Here is a 12,380-nt window from a genome sequence, read left to right on the forward strand (position 1 = left end):
CTCCTCTGCCTTTGTTTATACTGTTCCTTCATCCAGGAATGTTTTTCACATGTTTTAGTTCCACCCCTTTGCAAACACGAGTTCAAAGGCCAACACCTTCCAGATTGATAGTTTCTCTCTGGATTCCCACATTATTGCATTTTCATTTGTAGTGTGATAGGGGATGATATGAAATTTGTCCTATTTATTGGTTTCAGGCCTATCATGCCTTGGCAGAGCAATCTGTACAGAAGATACAATGATAAAAGTCGATTTCAATTTAATTTTGTTTTCACAGGCTTTGCCCTCAGTCAGTTCTTCCTAGGTTTCTGTTTTTATACATCTTTAAGAGCTGACTGGTGAGGTCTTAGTGAGGTTAAAAAATGGTGTCACTTTTCATTTCTAGTCCCCACAACAAAAAATATGGTTGGTGCAGATAAGTGGATAAATGGATATCCAAACACAGGTCTTGGTATTAATTAACTGGCCAGTGTGGTTGTAGGGAATGCAAGCGATGAGTTTCAGGCTGTGGTCTCCTTTGCCTTGTCAGAATGCTACTCTTGACACTTTATTCTAAAGTTTCTGAATAAACAGAAAAATACACATGTCCAGAGCCAAAGCCCAAGCACAAGACAATTTCTGCATTAATGGTTCTCAAATTGTGGTCCCTAGATGAGCAGCACTGAACCCTGGATATGAGTTAGAAAGCCAACTCTGGGGTCCACCTCAGACCCACTGAGTCAGGAGCTCTGGGGGTGGGGCTCAGCATCTGTGCTTTCACAAACCCACAATATTATGATGCATGCTTAAACCTGAGATCCCCTGATGGAACAACAGGACAGAAAGTCCCCCTCATTCTTCCAACATGAATGGGGTGTCCTGGAACTAAGCCACAACATTAAAACTTTTGTTACAATATTCAAGTTCTCTCTTTGGAGAAAACTGGACTCCCTTTGAGGCCAGATGAGAACAAATTAGTAAAATTCTGATTCAAGTGTCAGTGGATTAACTAATTGATATCACTATGCTTAACTTTTTCTCTTTCTTTTTTAAATTTATTTCTTACATACATGACAATAGTGGAGTGCATTACATTCATGATTGTCCATTCACATCACAATTTTTTGTAACTCTGTATATAAGGTATGTTCACTCCAAATTATGCCATTATACTTGAACTCTCTTTTTTTTTTTTTTGCATACAGTTCTTAATACACCACATTCACTACTCTTTTATAGTGTGATTCAACCAGTGTCTTAACTACTGTGTTCAACTGTACACCACAACTGCATGGTATTCAGGTGATTCCAACCAGAGGAAAATGCATGGGACTGGGAAAGATGAAGAAGAAAACTGAAGAGAACAACAGGGGTCAGCGGTGTAAAATATGGAGGAATGTAATCAATCAGTCCAATCACAGCCGGTGTCAAAGGTGAAGGGGCAATGGTAGGGGAAGGAGGGAATGTGGTCTTAAGGTTAAGAGCAACAGCTTCCAACATCAGATAAAAAGAACCTTGTCATGCATCAGCACTGTCCAATGCAGTGATGTAATAAATATCAAAAGCTGCATCTAACTCTGTGCTAAGGGGTTAACATGATGGTGGGACGTTTAAAGCAAGAACCCAGACTTATACTGAAACAGAGCAAGTAGAAGAACCAAGGATCAGATGATACAAATAACAACAACACATGTTATCACTGAGCACCAATTTTATGCTTGATTTTTTTATATATATTTTCCTTATCTGTCCCATTAATTTTGAAAGAGAGCCATTGTACAAATTAGGAAGCAATGACACAGAAATATATCTTTCCCAAGTGGCAGGGATTAAAAGTCGCAAGTGATGTGTCTGATTCCCAGTCTGTGATCTTTCTACCACACCACCAAGTTTCCCAGATAAGCCGGACAGCTATTCAAAGGGGAGGGTTAGAAATGGAAGCAGCAGGCTGATGGTGCATGAAGCCCCTGGGGCTGGGAGCCAACATAAGGCATGGAAGAGTATTAAATTCTTTCTTGAACCCACCAGACAGCAGGCAGAATCTCCCAGTGATTCCCCAAGTCTGGTTTTTATTGGTTCAGGGTCCAGGTGACACAAACCTGCAGGTTAATAAAATCTGAATGTTGGGCTGGGGATGTGGCTCAAGCGGTAGCGCTCTCGCCTGGCATGCGTGTGGCCCAGGTTCGATCCTCAGCACCACATACAAACAAAGATGTTGTGTCTGCCGATAACGAAAAAATGAATATTAAAAAAAAAATCTGAATGTACATTGCTGAGTTGGTTTTTCAGTAACAAAGGAAGGTTGACAGTCTTTCCAGACTTCAGCAAATCTGCCTCAGATGGCTACTAGTGATTAAGCTCACAGACACCGTGTGACCTGGGAAAGTTACTTAACATCTCTATGTTTGGGATTCCCAATCTTGAAATCAGGGATACAATAGTGCCTTATTGAGTCATTATGAAGATGAAATGAGTCAATATACATAAAGCATAGTGCCTCATATATAGTGAAAGCTACAGAACCATTATTTAAAAAGACTGTTATCTCCTCAAATATCTTCTTGATGTCTGCCATGAATAAAGCATGAAATCATGAGGCATGAAGAGATCTGCTGAGGTTTAAGTAAATCTGTTAAACGGTTTATAACTGAGGCCAATACCAAGTGTACACATGTTTTATTGAAATGAAATGCAATAAAATATTGATAAAAGGTCTGAAAAAGAATAAAAGCCCACTGATCACTCAAATATGGCCACTTTCTACATATGACAACACATTATTTGTCCATGAGCATACAAATTTTACATTATTATAAGCAGTGGACTCCTCCATATCCTTTGTTTTTCATAATTACTATAATATCACAAGTACACACTCATAAACATGTCAATGGCTATTAAGTATTCTACTATCTTTTATCCTTTGCATAATCAAGAAATTCAGTTTGTTAACCATGAAACTCTTAAGACTTTGGATAACTTTCATCTAGAAGCAAAAAAAGCAATGCTTCTTCTATCTCAAATGATCAGGATTAGGAGAGACAGTTATTGGTTTTTAAATTGCTCCAAGACTAAAAGGACTGAGTGTATTTAGTTTTAAATAGTATGTTACTAATGATTGAAAACTAAAAGAAATCTCCTTTCTCTAAGTCAGCAAAGCACTCAGCACTTGGACTGCTCTGCAGTATTCTGTTACTCTTTCCTTTTTTAGCAGGGAGGTGCTGGTTAGGTCTGGGAGACAGAAGATACCATATCCACCAATCAACTTCACATATGACTGATGTATAAATAAACTAATCTTAATTGTAAAGAGGACGCATATGAGGGTGAAAAAAGATGTTATAAAAACATAATGTACAATCTGCTGAGCAAAAAAAAAAAAAAATGCCACCCAGTTAGCCAAAGAGAAAGGAAGGAATGAGCAACCGACCATAAGTCATTAAACAGAACATATCCACTGTATTCCTAGATAAAGACTCCACAAATGCTGGTTCTCGGAATCTCAGAAATGGGGAGAATATTGCCTCTAATCTACCCTTGTTTCACAGATAAAGTATAAAGCCAGAGAAAGAAAATGACCAAACTCACATGAATTGAGCCAAGCAAAAATCAGTATCAAAGGGAGGTCTCCAGATTTCCAGGCCAGGGCCTTGTCCACAAGGCCACTACAACTATCCACCAATTCAGACGTAGACCCAGGATCTATATATGGTCACAATCATGCCATATAAAACCTTCAACCAAGTATCCATTTTCCCCCTTTCTCCTGTCTTGATGCTTTCTCTGAACAAAATTAATTGCTCAACCCAGTTATGAGCCTGGCAACTCCAGTCACACAATGCCCAACTCAAAAAGCTGGCCCAGAGGCAGGAGGATTGCAAGGTCAAAACTAGCCTGGATAACTTATCAAGACCCAATCTCAGAATAAAATGTAAAAGTCAGGCATGGGGAGTGTAGCTCAGTGGCCGAGCACTTTCCTAGCATGCAGGAGGCCCCTGGGTTCAATCACCAAACTGAAAAAAAATTCTTAAAATTTGATGTGGTAATTATGACCACCTTGTTTATTTTCTATGGAGGTCAAGCCTAACCATCAAGAAAGAATGCAAACAAGCTGAAAAAAAGTCAAATTGTAATAAGAAAGTAAAAATAAATAGGCAAAGAGAATAAAAATGTTAGTTCTTCCTAGCTTCAGAAAGGAGAAGGAAGATACTTGTCTTCATAGGACAAGATCCTAGACCCAAGTTTTCTGGTATCTAATCCACTATTACTCATATTTCATCAGAACACATAGCATGTTTATTCTATGCCCTCATCTATCAATCCAGTATCTAGCCTCATAATATTATCGGTATGCATACCAAGTTTGAAAAGCTCAGTCTTATAATATCTAACCAATAGTAGATACTCAAGAAATACCTTTTTTTTTTTTAATGAATAAATCAATCACCTCATTTTGAAAGACTGGTGTTGCTTGGTCTGTGCCCTTTCTCTGGTTCTTCCTTCCCTTGGTCCTATTGAGGGTTTTGCTGTATTTGCATTGTCCATTTGCTTTTAATGCTGATGCGGATGCAAAGTCCATAGGTACAAAGTACCCACGTCATCTCATTTTGAATTATCTGTAGGATTGCCAATCAAGTGTGATTTACATCACAGCCTTTATCTTGACACATGAGCAAATATTTCTTCTTTAAATCTCAGAAGAAAAAGAACTAAACCAAATTTAATTTTAAATAATGCTGGAAATGTCAAAAATATTTTGAAATGGAAGAGCCTTTGGAGGAAACTAATTTTGAAACTTCCTAGATAATAACAATTAGGATGATCACATGCTAATGTTTTGAGGTTTGTTCAACCTGTTTGAAGATTACCATTATTTGAGAAACAGAAAAATCTGATAGTGTCACATAGATGATAATTGTAGGAATAACTGGGGAAGGGAGAGGTTGGCATTGCTGCCTTCTCTTGCTTGCTTGCTAAGGGAGTTTTAGGTGTGTTTAGTTGTCTTTTGAATGGCCTCTGAAAGCTTCTAGACTTTTTTTCCCCCTGCGGTCCATCCGTTTGGGCAGCTTCTCAGGCTAATGACAGGTCTACAAACAGGAGAGAAATAAAAATTTAGCCTCAGAATAGCAGCTTCCCTTTACTTCTTTTATGTAGTTAAAGCCACCTTCAATGATCTGCACTCTCTGAATCCTTAGTGATAGGTTTGTTTCAGGTAAAAATACAGGCAGAGTATATGCTAAAGAAAAAGGAAAAGATCTGTGAAGGGGCCACAGGTGTCCTTTAAGGTTTCTGCCAAAGTACCATCAGCTGCATCACAGCAGCTGAATATCTAAGCCTCTCCGGGTGGGAGTCTCACATTCCAAAGACAAGGAGACAAGGACTCATTCGAAAAGTAACTGGAGAGATGAGAAAACTAAAATTAGAGCCATAGACATAGATCCTGGGAAAAAAAAATCCTACCGTGCTCTGCCTGCAACGACGCTAATAAGGAGATGAAGACAAAGATGTTGGAGGAAGTGACAAGCTGCCTTAGCCTCAGACTCTCACCATCTATTTTACATATCTATTTTCTATTCCAAGCCTATAGTACAGGAATTAAGATCCTCTTCTTCACATACACTCTCTTTAACACCAAAAAATGGTGATAATAAAAGACAAGGCCCAGGCAGGATTCCTGATGAAGGACACAGGTACCTACGACCTTACAGCACCAGCCCTGTAGCTCACCTTCATAATTGAGGGTGCACCAGCCTAATTGTCCAAAAGCTTCTTAAATAACTGAGTGTGATGTACCACAGTGTACACAGTGGTTCTGCTGTGCACCTCCAATTGAGAACCACTGCTGATGACCAGAATTTACAGTTTGTATTTTAAAACCCTTCCAAAGTCTAATATTTGACCCAATGTATCTTCATCCTCATCACAAAATATTACATAACTGCCTCAAAACAAAGTCTTAGAAAGAATAGAGGCAAATTCAAGCATCAGTGCTACTATAAAAAATGCAGAACAGGGGTTGGGGTGTATAGTTCAGTGGGAAAGTGCATACCCTGAATTCAATCCCTAAAATACCAAAAAAGGGGGGGGGGGTTAGTGGAATAAAAATAAGCACACAAAAAAAAATCCCTTTTGATAAATTAAAGCTTTTGTGAAAATCACTGAAAATGATTTGCTTAGTGTCTATGTGGTATCCTTGCTACTAAAACCAGAAATGGCAAAGGATCCTTTTCTACCCTCCAGGATACAGTCTAGTGAAAAGATAAACACAGCTAAGGGGGATGAAAATTGGACTATGATTTTAAAGGACTTTAAATGCTGTATTTGTATGAGATTTATTTCATAATCATGATATGGCATGAGGATGGGGTGGGTGCAATAAATCTTATTTTACAAAGAAACTCAGATGATCTGTGTAAGTCAATCTTTTTGAGCCTCTGTTTTGTTGTCCACAAAATGAAGTTGAAACACATAATCACAAGACTTTAAGGGAAATAACATATTTAAAGTCCTTGGTAAAAAGACAAAAGTGTCTAATGAATGTTATTTATGGCTATTCATTGGCAAACTAGGAAACACAATATTAACAAATGCAATAAATTTTTATTGGTCACTTAGTAGATAAAAAAGAACATCTATTTAATAGGATCAGTACTTCACAAGCTTAAGGAATAAAAAGACAGGGATAAGAGAATGGTAAATAATATGCTGACCACCCCTGGACTCACTACTGAAGCTAACAAGCTTAAAATTAACTACCTAAGTCAGACAATAGGTTACTAATTAGGTAGCTAGTCATTTGGAACAGCTTGTGGAGTAGATACATAGTTTGGGTTCAAATATTCCCCCATACTATGATCTTGTTCAGGGAAAACAAAGGGAAGGTATTTTTGCTGTGGAACATTAAGTGACTCTTTTGAGGTTATTAATCAGGTAAGATTTTATACTCCAACCTCCTGGGTAACCTACCAGAAAGCTGGGGATGAATAGAGTAAACAAACTCAATGTTATAAATCCACAGCTCTTGTGTCTGTTTATGTATGCCTAGAGGGTAAGCTCCCAGAGGGCAAGCCAACACCCTATTTATAATCTATCCCTTGCTTTTAACAATGTGCCTGAAGCAGTGTAGCAACCAAGTAAATATGTTGAACTAAATGAACTCCCCTTAATAATTAAGAATCTTGAGACCCAGGGAATGAAAGTGATTTGTCCAAAGTTACAACACTAGAGCTGGGGTAAGACTCTAGATCTTCTATGCCCATTGTCTATTCTATTCTAATGAAACTTATTATATTTTACTTATCCTTCTACAATGGCCTCAGTGTTTTATTGCTGTCTAACCACAAATAACTTTTCTTAAAATTACTTTCCAGTTTTGCTACACCAATGACTACCTAGATATTTCCTTTATCCCCTGAAGGTTGAACCATCCTAGGCTCAGAAAAATGACTATTGTGTACCTTACATATGTGGGTTTATGCCCTGCGAGGGACTCTGATGACTGAGAGACCCAGAACAGAGAACAAAGGCTTTTTGAGAACACAGGTCTCTACTCAGATAGTGGATCAGGTTACTGCCTTCTATGTTCTGCAATCTGACTCTTGTTTCTGGGACCCCTCCTCCCAGTAGCCAAACTCTTCACTTCTCCCAATTCACAATCTTCTGGATACATGAGCATAGCATGAAAAATTAATTAAGGCTATTCAATTCAACATATGAAATCTTAATCCCCACCATGTGAACTAAAGTATTCTACCTGAAGTGGACACTGGGGTAGCTGCAGGAACGTCAGAAGTTCAGATTATGCCCACAAGAAGGTAAATGAATCTATTAGTGGAGAAAGGAGAATGAGGTCATTAAGATCAGGGATTTTATCTAAGTTTCCTTGTACATTTTCAGAATGAAGCACATTGGGCACATGGCAAGTGGTCAACAAATACTTTTAAAGTAAGGAACACAAATATTATAATACTGACTACAAGATGTGATGGAAAGCATGTACTTGTGTTACATAAAGTATACCAGTGCAATATTCACTGTATTAATTGATGTGGGCAGTCATGGGATATTCTATGGAACAAGGAATATGTCCAATGAATCTTAAGAGTTGAGCCAAGATATCTGACAATGAAGCAACATTCACTCTGTTAAGACATATCTTGATTTAAGTAGTCAGATAACAATACCATGGGCCAACAGCAGCATATTGTCAGGAATCCAAAATTTTTAAGGATAATCCGGGGTTGAAAGTAAATGGCTTGAGTAAGAACAGAGAAAAATACTTTAAAATGAGTCTGTTTTGTTTTTTTTTTTTATGTAACCCAGAGACAGAAATTCTTTTCCATGTAATTTTCATTCTTTCCAAAAACAACCAAACATGACCACATATCTGAAGTCTCTATACTGATTAGGCAGATGATATCAAATCTTCTCTATTGAAATGCCTGAAATTTTCAGATCCTTAAAATTTAGACTAGTGCTTCTTCTTAAACTTTAATGTGCATACAAATGACCATCAGATCTTGTTGGATCCAGATTTGAGTCAGTAAGTCTGGGGTAGAGTCTGAGATTCTTTATTTATAATAAGTTCCTGGTCTGTTTATGTTCCTGTGGACCACCAGTAGCAAGGACCAAGGTCAGTGGTTAACTCTGGCTATCCCTTACAATCATTTGGGGAAGCTATTTTAAAATACCTATTACAGGAGCTGGGGATGTGGCTCAGTGTTAGAGCACTTGCCTAGCATGTATAAGGCCCTGGGTTTAATCCCAAGCACTACTAATTATATGACTAAATAAATAAATAATACATATTCTCAAGCCCCAACTCAGAATCAAATCAGTATTTCTAGGCATGTGGCCTAAATATCCTTGCATTGGAAAACTCTACAGGTGTTTCTTCAGAATGAGAATGAGAAACTAGCTAAACAAAGATGTGATAAAGGTAGGTAAGCAGAAAGAGAGACAGAGTCTTCTTCCCCACTCTGAATCAATGCCTCTCAAACTTTAATGTGTATACAAATTACCCAGGGATTTTGTTAAAAATCACGTTCTGATTCAGTAGACCTACAGATCAAAATTCTGTGGTTCAAAAAAAATCTAGTCTGCAAACCACATTTTGATTATCAAGAGTCTAAATAAGTGGTTCTCAAAATATTGTACCTGGGGACATTTTTTAAATGTCTATGGCTTTTACACATTACATTACAACATTATAATGTAACATTAGGAAGTTTTAAAAGCATGTCAAGTGATTCTACTGGTCAGCAAAGTTTGTGAACATTGTTCTAAATACTAGTGCTTTAAGTTATTTAAGAACCTCAAGTCCTTAGGACCCAAAAGGCACAAATTCTTGTCCAAACTGCTGAGACTGTACACAATTTCAAATTTCTGAAACAGCATAAATTACCAAGGTGCATGATGATTACTGAAATTGATCACTTATTGATCTGTTTTCTTCTTGTCTTTACCTTGGATGACAGGAAGTGATGTAAAGTAATAAGTAATAGGAAGTAAAAAGAATTGAACTTATTTGTAAATAACTGAAGTTCAACCTGGCTGCATACTATGAACAAGTGCTCTGGAAGATGTTTTCAAATTCTAGAGGTAATACGAAGGCTGCCAAATGCTAGAGGTTAAGATTCACAATTAAATGAGATCATAATTTTTTTTTTTCTGGGATGGAGCACTCTTGAACCCTCAAGTGAATCATGTAATGACTCTATATACAAAGAGTTTCCAATAGAAAAGAAGCATATGTACTTACATTTTAGAATGTCTTCCTAGAATTACATTTGAATCAGAAAGGGAAAGAATTTTGTACACAGCAGCATAAAGTATGAAAGACGTACCAATTAGAATGAAATACAGATGCAAACTCCTCTTAACACAAACAATAATAAAATTTTCAAGTTAGCTACAATTTTTAGGAGCTTTTTTTTCAGTGCTGGGAACTAAATGTAGGGCCTTACACATGCTAGGCAAGCACTGTACCACAGAGCTACATCTTTAACCCTTCAAGTTAGCTATACTTTTTAGCTATGCCATTTGCATCAACTTAGAAAGCGAAGCCAGTGTTTAAGTAATCAGCCATTCTTAATGTGACTGTTAATTGGCTAATTCAGCATCATGTAGGAAGTCCAAGAACTAACATGCTTAAAGACTTTCTTCCTATCTTTTGTCCCAGGTGACTATGAGCCCTCTACAAAATGACTACACTTTGGAATGGGGCAAAAATCTTCATTGCCTTTGGGTTAGAACTGTGATTCACTGTTATCACTGCTCTCTGAATTAACAGAGAACTTCTGGTCCAATTCTCCTCAGATGTATCTCTGAGGTTACTTCTCCTTTCTGAACTCCCTAGACTGTCAGAGTCGTTGGAACTCTACTGTCATCAATCTGAGATATAAACCACCTGAACTCCCAGTGGCATGCAGCTTATTTTATGGGCAATGAAGGAAAATAAAAGATTATTGTAGAGAGATATAGTATTATTTTATGTTAGACCAGGAATTAGTGTATAAATTAGAGGCAAAAATGTTATCAAGAACGTTTTGCCAAATAAACAAATTTAATGATCAAATTACCAGGTATCATCTAGGTGCAAAAAAAACTGTTTCATAGTAAAATAATACTCTTTTAACTTTATGTTCTGGAATTGCTTCATCAACTAGAATATTACTAACCACTATGAATTAAGGAAGACTGGATTTTCATTTTTAAATTAATTCTAGAGTTCATATTAAAGAGTTAATAATCTCATGCTTATTTATGGATTCTCTCATTTATGTACATCATTATCAGATATGAAAATACCCATCAATGTACCATAAGATATTTTGTCTAAACTAAAAATTGCCAGTTAGTCTTAATCCACATCAATTCAGTTCTTTTCATACTATAAATACTTATTGAGGCTCAAATACTTTAAATCTACTAACTAAATACTTAAAACAACTTATTGAACATATAGCTGCTATCATTCAACACTTCAGCTTTATTAATCAGCCCAGAAATAGGTAACTCACCACCACTCCCTGATCCTAAGTACATTGCCTCAGTGACTGACATTCCTGGTTAAAAATAAAACCTTGTTTCAAATATAGCTTCTCGAGTTCTGGGTAATGAATATAGTTTCATAAAAGTTGACATCATTTCTTCTGATTTCACTAAAATTAAATACATCCAGTATCCCTACTGGATATCTGACCACATCACTTAAGCCTTTCCCAACCTGGGGGGCATTTTAAAGAGAAGGAGAAGAAAGAGACCTGCATAGATGGGGTTAAATCCAAAGGATATCCAGTCTTAAAATTTTAACAGTCGTTTTGTTTATGTGGATTAAATATGCCATCCAGAAGTTGATTTTTACAGTTCATTTACCAGTTGGTGTGTATACATTATGCAGATTTGCTTATGAGGAGAATATTAATATATACATGTCCAGAACTAGTAAATGCATCATGCTTGGGAGCCAAGCAGTACTCTGATACACTGTTCTTCTTAGAGGTCAGTTCTAACGCACACTGTTTCAAATAGACCCAATTTTTGTGCTGATATATATTCAAAATGCAGTAGAATGTGGTCATACACACCCAGAAATACCATGTTCATGGGGTGGGGGGTGGAGAAATCCATTTTTTTAATGCAATGCATTATTGGACATCCGATACAAACGTGCCTGTCAGCGATCCTAAAGCAAATGAAATGTATTTATTTGAGCTCATCCATTACACAGAAAAGAAACTGCTTTACCAACACAGCTCTCCTCCCCTCCATTTTGGGAGGGACTCTCCCCCAACCCCGTCACCACCACCACCACCCCACCAAGAGGGAAAAAAACTCATCACACTTCACTACGCAACTGATGGAGTATTAAACACTGCCTTCCAGGCTGTGGGAGTTAAAAAGAAGTGGCCTTCCTGCCACACTTCCCGGTGCTGCAACGGACATAGCATCTCCTCCTCCTATCGACCTAGTATGATGCTCGCTCTCCAAGCACTGCAGTCCCCTCGCTGAGTACTGCCCTGGCCACACGCACATGCAGCGGGAAGTCCCCGATGGGGACAGCCACATACCTTTGCTCTCCATTTCGGTCCCTATCGAGTGCTGGGAAGTTCAATGGAAGTTGGCCGGAAGATGTGGGCCCGCTTCAGGTTCCCAAATCTGGGAAGCCAATCTGACGATTTCGCCCGTACTTCCTTCCTTCCCTTCAGGCTTCCTGAAAGATGGAATTTCTTAAACCTTGAAGCTGCAATCAGCTACCAAAGGACACTTAGCAGCAGCAGCAGATTGCCTCTACAGGGGGTAGGTTGCGAGGTTTGTCTGATATTGAAATGCATGCACTGTGCCCGCTCAGAATTTTTTTTTTTTTTTTTTTTTTTTTTTTTTTTTTTTTTTTTTTTTTT

The 12,380-nt window shown here is 37.7% G+C and overlaps 1 protein-coding gene across 4 annotated transcripts in view; it reads right to left on the reverse strand.

Moving 5' to 3' along the window:
• The window catches only part of LOC107154279 (fibroblast growth factor 12), a 350,801-nt gene that overhangs the window by 338,197 nt on the left and 224 nt on the right, over positions 1-12,380 (reverse strand). For 2 of the 4 annotated variants that reach the window (XR_007347966.1, XR_007347964.1), the window contains exon 2: positions 12,051-12,193. The gene's annotated coding sequence lies outside the window, so the exon portion shown is untranslated. Of the gene's footprint in view, positions 1-4,814; positions 7,804-12,050; positions 12,194-12,380 lie in introns of those variants that run through there. The other 2 variants (XR_007347967.1, XR_007347965.1) reach the window with 2 other exon arrangements.

This window comes from Marmota marmota, unplaced genomic scaffold, assembly GCF_001458135.2.
Source record: "Marmota marmota marmota unplaced genomic scaffold, marMar, whole genome shotgun sequence".
Lineage (NCBI taxonomy): Eukaryota > Metazoa > Chordata > Mammalia > Rodentia > Sciuridae > Marmota > Marmota marmota.